The sequence below is a fragment of the Giraffa tippelskirchi genome, chromosome 4, assembly GCF_054371585.1.
Source record: "Giraffa tippelskirchi isolate mGirTip1 chromosome 4, T2T-mGirTip1v1.2.pri, whole genome shotgun sequence".
In the NCBI taxonomy this organism is placed as follows: Eukaryota; Metazoa; Chordata; class Mammalia; order Artiodactyla; family Giraffidae; genus Giraffa; species Giraffa tippelskirchi.
The window spans coordinates 137738234-137752960 of record NC_137278.1 but is presented as its reverse complement, the minus strand read 5'-3'; the positions used below and the strand labels follow the sequence as shown (position 1 = coordinate 137752960).

The 14727-nt window shown below is 38.9% G+C and overlaps 1 protein-coding gene and 1 long non-coding RNA gene across 2 annotated transcripts in view; one reads left to right on the top strand and one right to left on the bottom strand.

The window, feature by feature from the left end:
* Positions 1 to 14654, top strand: part of LOC145546538 (uncharacterized) — a 37367-nt gene extending 22713 nt beyond the window's left edge. Inside the window, exon 4 of the mRNA XM_081593616.1 lies at positions 13882 to 14654. The gene's annotated coding sequence lies outside the window, so the exon portion shown is untranslated. The remainder of the gene's footprint in view (positions 1 to 13881) is intronic.
* Positions 6402 to 14727, bottom strand: part of LOC145546541 (uncharacterized) — a 34188-nt gene continuing 25862 nt past the window's right edge. Inside the window, exons 6-7 of the long non-coding RNA XR_014082996.1 lie at positions 7203 to 7372; positions 6402 to 6645 (exon numbers count right to left, since the gene is read on the bottom strand). This is a non-coding gene — a long non-coding RNA (uncharacterized LOC145546541). The remainder of the gene's footprint in view (positions 6646 to 7202; positions 7373 to 14727) is intronic.

The window sequence follows — 14727 nt, the reverse complement described above, 5'->3', positions numbered from 1 at the left end:
TTTCTAAGAATATATCCATTCCTTCCAGGTATTCCATTTTGTTGCCATAGAGTTGTTCATAATAGTCTCTTATAATCCTTTCTATTTCTGCATTGTCTGTTGTAACCTCTCCTTTTTCATTTCTAATTTTGTTGATTTGATTCTTCTCTCTTTTTTTCTTGATGAGTCTGGCTAAAGACTTGTCAATTTTGCTTATCTTCTCAAAGAACCAGCTTTTAGTTTTATTAATCTTTACTACTGTTTCTTTCACTTCTTTTTCATTTATTTCCACTCAGATCTTTATGATTTCTTTCCTTCTACTAACGTTGAGGGGTTTTTGTTCTTCTTTTTCCAGTTGTTTTAAGTGTAAAGTTAGGTTGTCTGTTCAATTTTTTTCTTTTTTCTTGAGGTATGATTTTCTTGCTATAAACTTCCCTCTAGAACTGCTTTCTCTGCATCCCATAGGTTTTGAGTTGTTGTATTTTCATTGCCATTTGTTTCTAGAAATTTTTTGATTTCCCTTTTGATTTCTTCAGTAACCTGTTGGTTATTTAGAAATGTGTTGTTTATATCCACGTGTCTGTGTTTCTTACAGATTTTTTCTTGTAATTGATATCTAGTCTCATACAATTGTGGTCGGTGAAGATGCTTGATATGATTTCAGTTTTCTTAAATTTACTGAGGTTTGATTTGTGACCCAAGATGTGGTATATCCTGGAGAATGTTCCATGTGCACTTAAGAAGAAGGTGTATTCTTCTACATTTGGATGGAATGCCCTGAAGATATCAATGAGATCCATCTCATTCTAATGTATCATTTAAGACTTGTGTTTCCTTATTAATTTTCTGTTTTGATGATCTGTCCATTGGTGTGAGTGGGGTGTTAAAGTCTCCTACTATTATTGTGTTATGGTCAATTTCTCCTTTTATGTCTGTTAGTGTTTGTCTTATATATTGAGGTGCTCCTATGTTGAGCGCATAGATATTTACAATTGTTATGTCTTCCTCTTGAATTGATCCCTTGATCATTATGTAGTATTCTTCCTTATCTCTTGTTATCTTCTTTATTTTAAGGTCTGTTTTATCTGATATGAGGATTGCTAGTCCAGCTTTCTTTTGCTTCCCATTTGCATGGAATATATTTTTCTATCCTCTCACTTTCAGTCTATATGTGTCTTTAGGTCTGAAGTGGGTTTCTTGTAGACAGCATATATATAGCTCTTGTTTTTGTATCCGTTCAGCCAGTCTGTGTCTTTTGGTTGGAGCATTGAATCCATTTACATTTAAAGTAATTATTGATATATATGTTCCTATTGCCATTTTCTTAATTGTTTGGTGTTGATTTTGTAGATCTTTTTTCTTCTCTTGTATTTCTTGACCAAATAAGTCCCTTTAACACTTGTTGTAAAGCTAGTTTGGTGGTACTGAATTCTCTTAACTTTTGCTTGTCTGAAAGCTTTTTATTTCTCCATCAATTTTGAATGAGATCTTTGCAGGGTACTATAATCTTGGTTGCAGATTTTTCCCTTTCAGTACTTTAAATATATCCTGCCATTCCCTTCTGGCCTGCAGAGTTTCTGCTGAAAGATCAGCTGTTTAGCGTATAGGATTTCCCTTGTATGTTCAGTTCAGTCACTCAGTCGTGTCCGACTCTTTGCGACCCCATGAATCACAGCACGCCAGGCCTCCCTGTTCATCACCAACTCCCAAAGTTTTCCCAAACTCATGTCCATCGAGTCGGTGATGCCATCCAGCCATCTCATCCTCTGTCGTCCCCTTCTCCTCCTGCCCCCAATCCTTCCCAGCACCAGGGTCTTTTCCAATGAGTCAACTCTTCACATGAGGTAGCCAAAGTATTGGAGTTTCAGCTTTGTTGCTTTTCCCTTGTTTCTTTTAGTATTCTTCCTTCATGTTTAGTCTTTGTTAGTTTGATTAGTATGTGTCTTGGTGTGTTTCTCCTTGGGTTTATCCTGTATGGGACTCTTTGTGCCTCTTGGGCTTGATTGACTATTTCCTTTTGCATGTTGGGGAAATTTTCAACTATAATCTCTTCAAAAATTTTCTCATACCCTTTCTTTTTCTCTTCTTTTTCTGGGACCCCTGTAATTCAAATGTTGGTGCATTTGGTATTGTCTCAGAGGTCTCTGAGACTATAGTCTCAGTTCAGTCTCAGTCTCAGTTCTTTTCATTTTACTTTATTCTGCTCTTCAGAAGTTATTTCCACCATTTTATCTTCCAGCTCACTGATTCATTCTTCGGATTCAGATATTCTGCTACTGATTCCTTCTGAAGTATTCTTAATTTCAGTAATTGTGTTGTTTGTATGTTTATTCCTTAATTCTTCTATGTCTTTGTTAATTGATCCATGCATTTTCTTCATTTTGTTTTCAAAGTTTTTGATCATCTTTACTGTTATTATTCTGAATTCTTTTTCAAGTAGTTTGCCTATTTCCTCTTCATTTATTTGGACTTCTGTGTTTCTAGTTTGTTCCTTCATTTGTGTAGTATTTGTCTGCCTTTTTGTTATTTTTTTTAGCTTACTGTGTTTGAGGTCTCCTTTTCCCAGGCTTCAAGGTTGAATTCTTTCTTCTTTTTGGTTTCTGCCTTCCTAAGGTTGGTCCAGTGGTTTATGTAAGCTTCATATAGGGTGAGATTTGTGCTGAGTTTTTGTTTGTTTGTTTGTTTGTTTTTCCTCTGATGGGCAAGGCTGAGTGAAGTAGTAATCTTGTTTGCTGATGATTGGGTTTGTATTTTTGTTTTGTTTGTTGTTTAGATGAGGCATCCTGCACAGGATGCTACTGGTGGTTGTGTGATGCTAGGTCTTGTATTCAGGTGGTTTCCTTTGTGTGAGGTCTCACTATTTGATACTCCCTAGCATTAGTTCTCTGGTTGTCTAGGGTGTTGGAGTCAGTGCTCCCACTCCAAAGGCTCAGGGCTTGATCTCTCTCCAAAGACCAGCCTAGGTCCAATCTACTGAGAAGAATTTCACCCAAAATGAACATGCCTTTACTTGAGTTCCAGAAGCCAGTGTACAAGGACACAACAGAGATCTTTGACTCAGCAGAAACTCGGTATTGCCTACCACATGGACAGGGCTCCTTGGATTGCAACAGATGACTAGAGGATCTCCCTTGTAGTTTCTTAACTGGTCACCTTATCTTCAGTCTAGCAGTTCTTTATCTAATATTTACATTGCTTTCAATAATACTTTTCCAAAAGAAATATTACTTCCTTGCTCTGACCCTTTTTTTAATGCTTGCTCCCTCCCAGTTAAGATTGAACTCTTAAGTTTTCATGGAAGGGATTCACAAATCTATTTTCTGTATTCATTTTCCAACATATAAGTGTTTTGACTTGCATTTGAATCCACTATGAAGAGGAAAATTTTAATAGATCTCTAAGAATACATTTTGGCCCCACAAAGCTCTGTGGATGTGGACTTTTATTTCCCCAAACTTACTATGAATGTCACAACTCTGTCTCTCAAGCTGAAATGCTTCCATAACCCCAGTCAAAATCCAACTACCCTTCAAAGTTCAGCTCAAATATCAGCTTTTCTTAAATGTTACCTGATTCCCCCAGTTGGATTCAGTTAGTCCCTGCTCTGTATTCTCCTGACCTTTTCTGTATCCTTTTCATTTTGATCTTGTTTCATTCTGTTTCATATTATAGTTGGCCATGTAGAAAGGGTGCAAGACAAAAGCACCAAATGTATATTCACTTCCAATTTCCAATTTATCAAGAAATAAAAAGATGGATTTATCAGATTCCAGTTACATGAAGATTCGAAGAATCTGCTTGAATGAGCAGTGACTGAGACCTTTGAACAAGCCCAAGGACAAGCAAACCTAGTTACCTATGACGAGTGTGGTCTTCAGATGAATCTGAGTGAACAGTGTGGAGGTGGTAAGACTCAGTCTTGAGGTTCCAGCAGACGTGCACCAGGGACAAACCTGAAAGATCCCTAATAAGTGGTACCAGTTCCCAACATCTGGGTTTAGAAACCTCAGGAAAAGAATTTAAGAAATTGAACTTAAGAAAGGATTTTTATCTCTAGGGCACTGCAGTGATGCTATTTGGGAGCCAGTTAAGAGTTTTTTCATATGGTTTCCACAGCAGGAAGGATGGGGGAAGGGATAGTTAGGGAGTTTGGGATTGACATGTACATACTGCTGTATTTAAAATGGATAACCAACATGGATCTACTGTAGAGGACATCGAACTCTGCTTAAAGTTATGTGGTAGCCTGGATGGAAGGGAAGTTTGGGGGAGAATGGATACATGTATATGTATAGCTGAGGCCCTTTGCTGTCCATCTGAAACTATCACAATTGTTACTTGGCTATACTCCAACATAAAATAAAAAGTTTTAAAATAATATTTCATTGGAGGGAAGAAAGTAATGTCTTATTTCAGCTAAAGGTGACAGTGATCAGGGACAAAAAGAAAGCATTGAAAAGCATGAGGATATGGGCATGATATCCGAGGGAAGAGTACAAACCCTGAATTGTGATTTAGTCTGTCCATGTGGGTGCCGTGTGTGGGCTCAGTGTGTGAAGAGGCACAGAGGAAAGGAAGTCAACAGACCACGTGTGACTATGATACTATGATGTATCAGTGGCAGTGGCCTCTGACAAACTACAGAATTACTTTGGAATTAGAGAAACAACCTCTTATGGCTATAGGGGGAAACCCTAACATGACAAGAAGCTTGAGTAAATCACTCCACCAGGGAAAGGGATTTGCATTTAAATTTCACCTACTGCTCACTCCTATATTCCAAGACAGGAGAAACTGAATGTCCATTAAAAAAATAATAAGGATGTTTTCATGTTCTGTGGAAGATCTCATTATCAGTTCTTGCAAAACAGTGTGTCTGGCAATTCTTTTTGTATCCTTAATTTTTTGAAGAGGGCATCCCTGGTGACTCAGACAGTAAAGAATCTACCCACAATGCAGGAGACATGGGTTTGATCCCTGAGTTATGGAGATCTCCTGGAGAATGGAATGGCAACCCACTCCAGTATTCTTACCTGGAAAATTTCATGGACAGAGGAGCCTGGCTGGTTATAGTCCATGGGGTCGCAAAGAGTCGGACTTGACTGAATGACTAACACTTTCAAAGACTTCCCTGGTGGCCCAATGGTTAAGAGTCCATGCTTCCACTGCAGGGAAGACAGGTTATATCCCTGGTTGGGGAACAAAGACCCCCACATGCCTCATGGTGCAACAAAAAAGTAATTAAATTTGGTATTTGGGGTTTCCCTGGTAGCTCAGATGGTGAAGAATCTGCCTGCAATGTAGGAGTATGTGGGTTCAGTCCCTCAGTTGAGAAGATCCCCTGGAGAAGGGAATGGCTACCCACTCCAGTATTCTTGCCTGGAGAGTCCCATGGACAGAGGAGCCTGGTGGGCTACAGTCCATGGGGTCTCAAAGAGTCAGATATGACTGAGCAACTAACACTTTCACTCTCATTTTTAGCCACCTGTATCTTTGCCTGCTAAACATTCCCCTTTCCCCTTCCTCAAGTAAATACAGCTCTTCTTTGGTGGACCTGATCCTCCTTGGCTCTAACTTTTGATATTAGTGAGGCTGCCAGTCGTGGGCACATGAACCAGGCTTGCCATTCAAATAGTTCCATTGTTTTAGCAACAGGAACCAGTAAGAAGGATTGACACAAGACTCAAACTTTGGTTAATCAGCATTTTTCCATAGAAATGTCATATGCAGAAGCAGGGACCCTATCTTTCCTCATAGTAACAAAGCTATCATGTTAACAGCATCAGAGCTGCTGTTCCTAGCCATGTTCACGATCGTGTAAGAAAAAGTCAGCATGGAGGAGAAGAGAATGAAGGCCAGCAAAGATAAGCTCAGAGAGGTGTGTGTGTGTGTGTGTGTGTCTAAGAGACAGAGAGAGAGGCAGAGACAGTAGAGAAAATTTTTATTAGGAAAATAGTAATTATATTTTTCAGTGTACATTTTCTTCATTAAACATTTTCCTGTTGTTTAAACAAAAATTATTTCTTAAGTCAAAAGAAAACTCAAACATATATAACAAAACACATATTGGGAGGACACATGTGAATGTTTATCATCCTTTAGCTGATCTAGCCTCTCCAGACTTGCCTGTTTTAGACTGTTTATTTCCACTCTATCACCATGTGTGACAGTAATGAAGATTCTGGCTTCATAGTCCATATGCTAGAAGCTGCATTGTTTTCGGTAACACTCTGGGACCCCACTATAAATATTTAAAGCATGTCAAGCTTGTTATCTACAAAGGAGATTCCGGATAAGAACTGAGCTCTAAAGCTCTCCTAGAACATTAGCGTGGGGTAAGAGTCATTATAAATCCATAAAGCTTTATAAAATTCAGGCTGACTTCTTATTTTAGAAGTTGTCTTTGATTTTTCTCATATATCTTTCTTTGTATATCCTGTTTCTGACTCACCAGCCTTGCTTAACATTTCTAAAGGAGATCATCACACTGATTCTTAAAATCAAAGAACTTAAGGAAGAAGAATTTTAAAAAACCAGCAACTAGGGGTGAAAACTAAGCAAAAAATAAAATGTTAAGGAAAAGTAAATCAAAATTGTCATGAACCACCAACAGACTTGAAAGTTGAATTATTCAAAGCGGCACATTTTCTGGATTCCAGCTCTATGCTGCAAGAATTGGAAACAGAAAACAGGGGCATTGTTATATACTTTTCACTGCCAGCCTTCTGCTGCCACCACAAAGCACCCCAGTTCCTGTCCTGACTGCCAGTGGGCAAGAACCTTGCATGGAAATTAACAAGCAGAGTCCCTGGTTTTGTTTTTAAGTGATACAGATTCACCTTCAGATTTCTTCAGAAAACCTACTCCATCCAAACTTTTACCCAGCAAATTTGTCTAATAATTATCAGGGAAGACTTGCTTTAATCATTTGCTTCAACATTGGGCACAATTGCAAATATAAAGACTGGATATAACAAGGCAGTTAATTTTCAAAAAGTGAATACAAAGTTCTTATCATCTCTCTCCAACTTGTGATCTTTAACTCAACATTGCCAGCATTTATCCTAAGATCATATAAGTAATAGACCATCTCCAACTTTATTACAAATTTGCTGCCTCCCAACTCCATATATTTTTTGATAATTAAGACTTCAACAAAACACTGCAGTCATTATTTTTTTTCTTCCCTTTTTTTCAAATAAACTTTAAAAAAAATTATTTACCTTCACTTCCATAGGGCTATTCACAGGATTTATTTCTTCATGAAAGCGGAGTAGTCTCTGTGTGGTTTGAAAAGCCTTGCCCACAATACTTTTTTTTTTTTCTTTTCTCAGACTACCTTTTGTTAAGTCTTGCATCTCTGGAAAGCCACAGTAAGGCTGTTGAACAATGCCTGAAAAGAAAAGAGGAAGAGAGAAAGCTGGAGTGGGTTAGTCACTATCTTGGAAGGGCAGACTCAAAAAGGGAGTGTCATGGCAATGCCCAGCAAAGGAACACCTGAAAAGATGTAGCGAAGGAAAGCGGAATTTTGTTGCACACTTAGGTGATGTTTTAAGTCAACTTTTTCACTCTCCTCTTTCACTTTCATCAAGAGGCTCTTTAGTTCTTCTTTGCTTTCTGCCATAAGAGTGGTGTCATCTGAATATCTGAGGTTATTGATATTTCTCCCGGCAATCTTGATTCCAGCTTGTGCTTCTTCCAGTCCAGCATTTCTCAAGATGTACTCTGCATATAAGTTCAATAAGCAGGGTGACAATATACAGTCTTGACGTACTCCTTTCCCGATTTGGAACCAGTCTGTTGTTCCATGTCCAGTTCTAATTGTTACTTCCTGACCTGCATACAGGTTTTTCAAGAGGCGGGTCAGATGGTCTGGTATTCCCATCTCTTTCAGAATTTTCCACAGTTTATTGTGATCCACACAAAGGCTTTGGCACAGTCAATAAGGCAGAAGTAGGTGTTTTTCTGGAACTCTCTTGCTTTTTCAATGATCCAGCGGATGTTGGCAATTTGATCTCTGTTTCCTCTGCCTTTTCTAATCCAGCTTGAACATCTGGAAGTTCATGGTTCATGTACTGTTGAAGCCTAGTTTGGAGAATTTTGAGCATTACTTTGCTAGCATGTGAGATGAGTGCAGTTGTGCGGTAGTTTGAGCATTCTTTGGCATTGCCTTTCTTTGGGATTTAAATGAAAACTGACCTTTTCCTGTCCTGTGACCCCTGCTGAGTTTTCCAAATTTGATGCTTTTGAACTGTGGTGTTGGAGAAGACTCTTGAGAGACCCTTGGACTGAAAGGTGATCCAACCAGTCCATCCTAAAGGAAATCAGTCCTGAATATTCTTTGGAAGGACTGATGATGAATCTGATGCTCCAGTACTTTGGCCACCTGATGGGAAGAACTGACTCATTGGAAAAGACCCTGAAGCTGGGAAAGATTGAAGGTGGGCGGAGAAGGGGATGACAGAGGATGAAATGGTTGGATGGCATCACTGACTCTATGGACATGAGTTTGAGTAAACTCTGGGAGTTGGTGATGGACAGGGAGGCCTGGTGTGCTGCAGCCCATGGGGTCACAAAGAGTTGGACATGACTGAGCGACTGAACTGAACTGAACTAGGTGATGTAGGGATCTTCCCCACTCAGGAATGGAACAGGTGTCTCCTGCATTGCAGGCAAATTCTTTACCAACTGAGCAATGAGGGAAGCCAAAACTGGTAAAGAATCCGCCTGCAGTTCAGGAGACCCCAGTTTGATTCCTAGGCTGGGAAGATCCCCCGGAGAAGAGCTACCCTCTCCAGTATTCTGGCCTGGAGAATTCCATAGACTGTACAGTCCATGGGGTTGCAAAGAGTCAGACAGACTGAGCAACTTTCCCTTCACTAGGTGATTTAGCCTAGGAGAAAGCACTACTACACAGCTTGGCAGAAAGAGCTTTTGTATAGTGTCTCCTTTTCTGCCCTTCTTTCTGGTTGTCCATATAATGGAGAACTAGCCTGATGGGGGATACCGCCAATACCCACCCCCTCAAAAGACTAAATGTCCACATTTCCAGTTTCCAACAGATCAGATGTAAGCTAACTCAGTACTATGCTTGTCCTAAATAATGCATGTCTAGTGAAATAAGTTTGGAAGGACTAAAAGTTCCCACTCTATCTTTCAGCTAAGATTGCATACAGATGCTGCTCCGTGCCTGTATTAACTTGTAACTGTGAACAAATTATAAGGTTTTAAGATCACAGAAAAGTTTTTGAAGTTGAAAATAACCACCATTACAGACAAAATAACCTGTCACTTCTTTTAGAGTTCAGGGAAATAAAATGTTGGTAAGAAAATAAAACATTCTGGCTCCATGCCAGAACATAACATTATACTCTCATGCACTTCTAAAGTGCTTATCTTAAGTGTCAGCAAGTGGTTGTTTGTTGAAATCCATATTCCTTAAGCATATTTAAGATCTTTTTGATTGACAATACTGAGTGTCTGTTATACATAAGATTATATGTTAACTTTGCTCTAAAGAAATAACATCCAAACCTTTATTTCCTCTGATTCAAACTCATATTTATTTCAAAACCATCCACAAATCAAGGAAAGACAAATATTTAATATATTTCATGAAAGAAGTGATAACTGTATTTTAACTCTGTAATGTCATTATCATTTCCTAATTTTGATTATTTGAAACAAATAATACATGCAGTTTAGAATCTGGCTAGGAAAACTTTACACTTCTGTCTGCAGATACTAAATCTAATAATAAGAATAAGGTTTTTAAGACATATGTAAGTTCATAAAAATGAGGCTTAATTATAATTTTATGCTGTGGTTTTGATGGTTTAATCATAATGGTTTAATCATAAAGAATAAATAACCAATATGAAATTTAAAGGGAAGTGGTTTTTACCAATACTCTGGTTAATCAGAAAATGTGCAATGTTAGGTCTCAAAAAGGAGAAAACCCCTTTCTCTCGAGACTTCTCTTCTGCAGCTGTATTATACAGAGGACTAAAAATCACTGAAATGAATTACCCCAAGGTTCAACCCAAACTTTTTGTTTGAAGGGCACACTGAGGGTAAATTTTTGAGCCTAATTATTATGCCACTTCAAATACACTCCTCCAGTGGGATCAGTGGAACAGAGCCATCCACACACAGGTTGAGCATCTCAAGCGTCTACCCTTCTGACCCTTTTTGGCTCCTCTTCCTGCAAGCCTAGCTATTCTGGCTTTTATTTTCTTTATTCATCTTTCCTACACTCAAGGAGAAAAAATGAATGTGAAAGAAACTGAGCCACAGTACCAAGTTCTTGGGCATATACATAAGCAGGTAGATGGACTCTCTCATACTTAGATTTTTAAACTCAGTGTGTAGTTTGTTTCAAATCAGGGAAATAATTTTTAACTTTCAGTAGCAATGTAGGGCCTATATGACATGTCATACATGCCAGGGAATTCAGTGTCTGAGAGCACCTTCTGAAGAGTAGAACTGATACATCAGACTATTTATCAAACATGTTATAATTTAATTCTGCCTTTATGTTCATAGGTCTAATGTTTTCAGCTAATTTGGTATTAACTGGTCTAAAGGTCAGGAATTCTAGATTTTAGCCCGCCTTTAGAACTCTGTTACCTTGAGAAATTCATGTAAATGACCTGTTCTAAATCATTTGTTCCCTCATCTGTGAAGTAAGGAAGTTGGATCAAGTTAGTTTCTAACCTGTGCGTCATAAACTTATTAAGGGCAATGAAGTTACTAAAAAGGTTCAGATAAATCAAATGTACAACTGAATAAACCCTACCATCACACTAACACATGTATTACTAATGTTTCAAGTGTATGCATATGCTGTTGCTTTTAGTAGAATATAAATTCATTTAAAAGGCTTACTGAATTCAGAAAAGCATTTTGTTATTTTGCATTTTTTCTTAATCATCTAAAAGTAAAATTACAACTGAAATTATGTGAGAGGTCCTACTAAAGTATCTGGTGAAATCTGAGATTATGCCAACTCTGAAATGTTAAAAAACCTTGAAAAAAAATTCTGTGCAAAATTCTTAGGCTGCTCTTTGGAAGGGCTATAGTAATGTCAAAATAGAGCTATCGGGCACCTCTTTATCCTGTTTTCTGCCTCACTATTAAGGTGACTCTCTCTGTGTATATGGTGGTGGATTCTAACCACAGTGCCTTCAGACTCCAGGTTAAACTAGGAATACCAAAGACCGGAAACATGTCCATTTCTTTTTTTCCAGGAAGATAATCTAGGCTGTAACAACTGCAACATTCTTCTTTAAACACAAAGCTTAGGCTGTGAAATTCCATATCAGAAAATAGTTTTGAGACTTGACATGAGAAAAATGAAATAATTCCTTCAGAATAAAAAAAGACTGTTGGAGAGATAATATACTTAGATGAAATTAGTACCACAGAAACAGGAAAATCTGTATACTGTATTCATTGTAATGCTTTGGGTATAATATACATATTTCATAAACATACATTTTTTTCCTTTTCTTTTGTTTTCTTTCATTTGTCTTATAATACATGTATCCACAACTGAAAGTGAGCTAAAGTTCTTACTGGGGATACCAACTGATCAATTATCAAGATAATCAGAGTAAATCTTTCCTTTTTTAGTTGATTCTTCCATATTCTTTATCTCTGTTGCCTATATACCCTCACAATCCTTTCAGTGGAATTTTCTGTTGTTCACATCTCGCAAATATCAGAGCACTGGATTCCTCTCAGCATCACTCAGAATGCTGGTCCTTACCTACTATCTACACTCTGATTTCCCACAGGTAGAGTTCAGTTTGTCCCAATGAAACCACAAATTTCTACTCCTGATTGACTCCAGTCCACTTCCTACTCAAGTCCATTCTACTCTGCCATCAAAATTGTTTTTCTGAAATAGATTTGCTTATATTAACAGCTGCACCCAAGTTTTAAAACCCTATTATCATAAAGAGACATTCTGCCCTACTTAATCTAGCCTACAAAGTTTCACAACCTGGATGTGAACCTCCTTTTTAGCCATATCTCAAACCAGCTAAATCTTACTATTACACTATGATTTTTTGTAACTCATTGTATTTACTACTGCTACTTAATGGGTCTAAATTATTCTCTTTCTAAAGTCTCCCCAATCCTGTGTCCCTACCTGTCAAGTTTTTATTCTTCAATATCCAGACTAAATATCCACTTTTTTGCAGCTTTGTCTTACTCCTTTCTCCTTGGGAGAATGAACTGAACCCTTTGTGCAATAGTAACTGAACATCTCTGTGTGATATCATACTAGATACTTTGGGTACAAATGTTTATAATGAGACAAATTCTTGCCTTCAGTGAGCTTTTAGGCTAGTAAGGGATACAGTTCTTAAAGAAAGAAATGCCCTTTAGTGCATCAGTTCTATTACAAAAATCTGTACTCAGAGTGGTTGAACACAAAGAAGAAGGTGATCAGTTCTAGAAGGGGACAAAGGGGACAAGGAGGAATAGGTCCAAAAAAACATCATAGAGAAAATAGTTCCTGAGCTGAATCTTGAAAACATCAATAGGCATACAACAGGGGATAAATAATAATCAAGAGGAAAGGGAGAGTCTATATATGCAGCCATTCAGTTGTTCATTTAGTCATTTATTGAGTGATCATGATATGTCAAGCACTGCACTAGGGTTGAGAACATAAAAATAAGCTAAAATACATTCTTATCTCATAAAAGGCAAACAAGTAAAATAAGCAATTATATGATAATGGATACAGTTGCTGCTGCTGCTGCTAAGTCGCTTCAGTCGTGTCCGACTCTGTGCGACCCCACAGACGGCAGCCCACCGGGCTCCCCTGTCCCTGGGGTTCTCCAGGCAAGAACACTGGAGTGGGTTGCCATTTTCTTCTCCAATGCATGAAAGTGAAAAGTGAAAGTGAAGTCGCTCAGTCATGTCTGACTCTTAGCGTCCCCATGGACTGCAGCCCACCAGGCTCCTCCGTCCATGGGATTTTCCAGGCAAGAGTACTGGAGCGGGGTGCCATTGTCTTCTCCAGTGGATACAGTAGACAGCCTCTAAAATAGCCTCATGGAACAAGGAATCTGACTTCAATTTCATTTTGCTCTTTGATTCCTGACACCTCTCATGCCCTCTTCTCCCCCTTTCCCTTCCACCCATATCAGAGCAAGACAGTGAGAAAGCCTTGGGGCTCCATCCACTGGTTCCGGCGGAAAAGTTTAAACTATCCAAACCCCTTTCCCGTGGGAACCCTGACCAAGGCCCCACCTCCTCACTATAATAAAAACTAAAGCCACTGTCTTCTCTCTTCTCTCAAGACATTCTAGACTGGCTTTTATGCCTGCCCTACTTTCTTCAGAAAGACCCCATTATGTGAGTAATAAACATTTTTGTACCATCTTGGTGCATGTGTGGTGTCATCAGTCTGGACATGCAAACCAGTTATGGGTGGGATTTATTGCTGCCACAGGACAATCACAGAACATCCTCAATGATCCCGGCCTGGATGTTCCAGGTCTTGTATAATCCCCTCCATTTGAATGTGGGCTGAGCCTACTGACTTGTTTCTAACAGGTATATCCCATCACTTTAAAGCAGTTGTATGCCTCTGTGCTAAGGCGTGTCTGACTCTCTGACTCTTTGCGACCCCAAGGACAATATCCCACCAGGCTCCTCTGTCCGTGGGATTTTCCAGGCAAGGATACTAGAGTAGGTTGCTGTTTCTTCCTCCAGGGGATGTTCCCAACCCGGAGATTGAACCCTCATCTCCTGCACTGGCAGATGGATTCTTTACCGCTGAGCCACTTGAGAAGTCTCTTTAAAGGAGTTAAAGTAATCTCTGCGATTAGAATGCAAAAGACTTGTTTTCCCCTGCTCATTCTCTACTGCTGTCTTCCTCAGTCTGATGGAAACCAGTTACCATGCTGTGAGTTACCTATGAGGCCCACATAACAGAGAACTGAAGGAGGCCGGTGTCAAAAGCCAATGAAGACTGAGGCCCTCAGTCCCTCAGCCTATGTGGAACTGAACTGGCCAACAGCAAGGTCAGTGAGCTTCAAAGTGGATCTTCCCCTAATTGAACCTTCATATGAGACCACTGCTCTGATCAACACCTTGATCACAACCTTGTAAGAGACCCTGGATAAAGAACCCAGCCAAGCCATGACCAGATTCCTGACCCACAGAAATTATGGTACAGTAAGTCCTCTACATACGAGCCTTCAAGTTGTGAACTTTCAAAGATGGAAGCATGCATTCCATCAAAGTCAGGTGTGAGCAAAATTGCAGTTTGCCTCCGAACTGCTGACAGTCCTTCAGCCCTACCATCTCCCATCTCCTCTCCCTTCTCCAGCCAGTAACTCTTCTTGCCCTTTCATTTGATGCCAGCTCCTGTGTGCCAGCTGTTGTACCATACAACTGTCCTTTTCAAGGTACTATGCTGGGAGATTAAAAATGTTTTTTGTGTGTATGTTTGTTTTTATATATTGATGTTATCTGTGTGAAAAGTATTATAAACCTATTACAGTACAGTACTATATCGTCAATTGTGTTTGTTGGGTACTTAGCTAACTTAGTTGAACTTACAAATAAATTGGACTTAAGAATGCATTTTTGGATCGGAACTCATCTGTATGTAAGGGACTTACTGTATAATAAATATTCATTGTTTTAAGTCACTAGGTTTGGAGATGATTTACTAAACCTCAATAGGTAATTAATACAAAAGACTATTACAGTGGTGAAAAT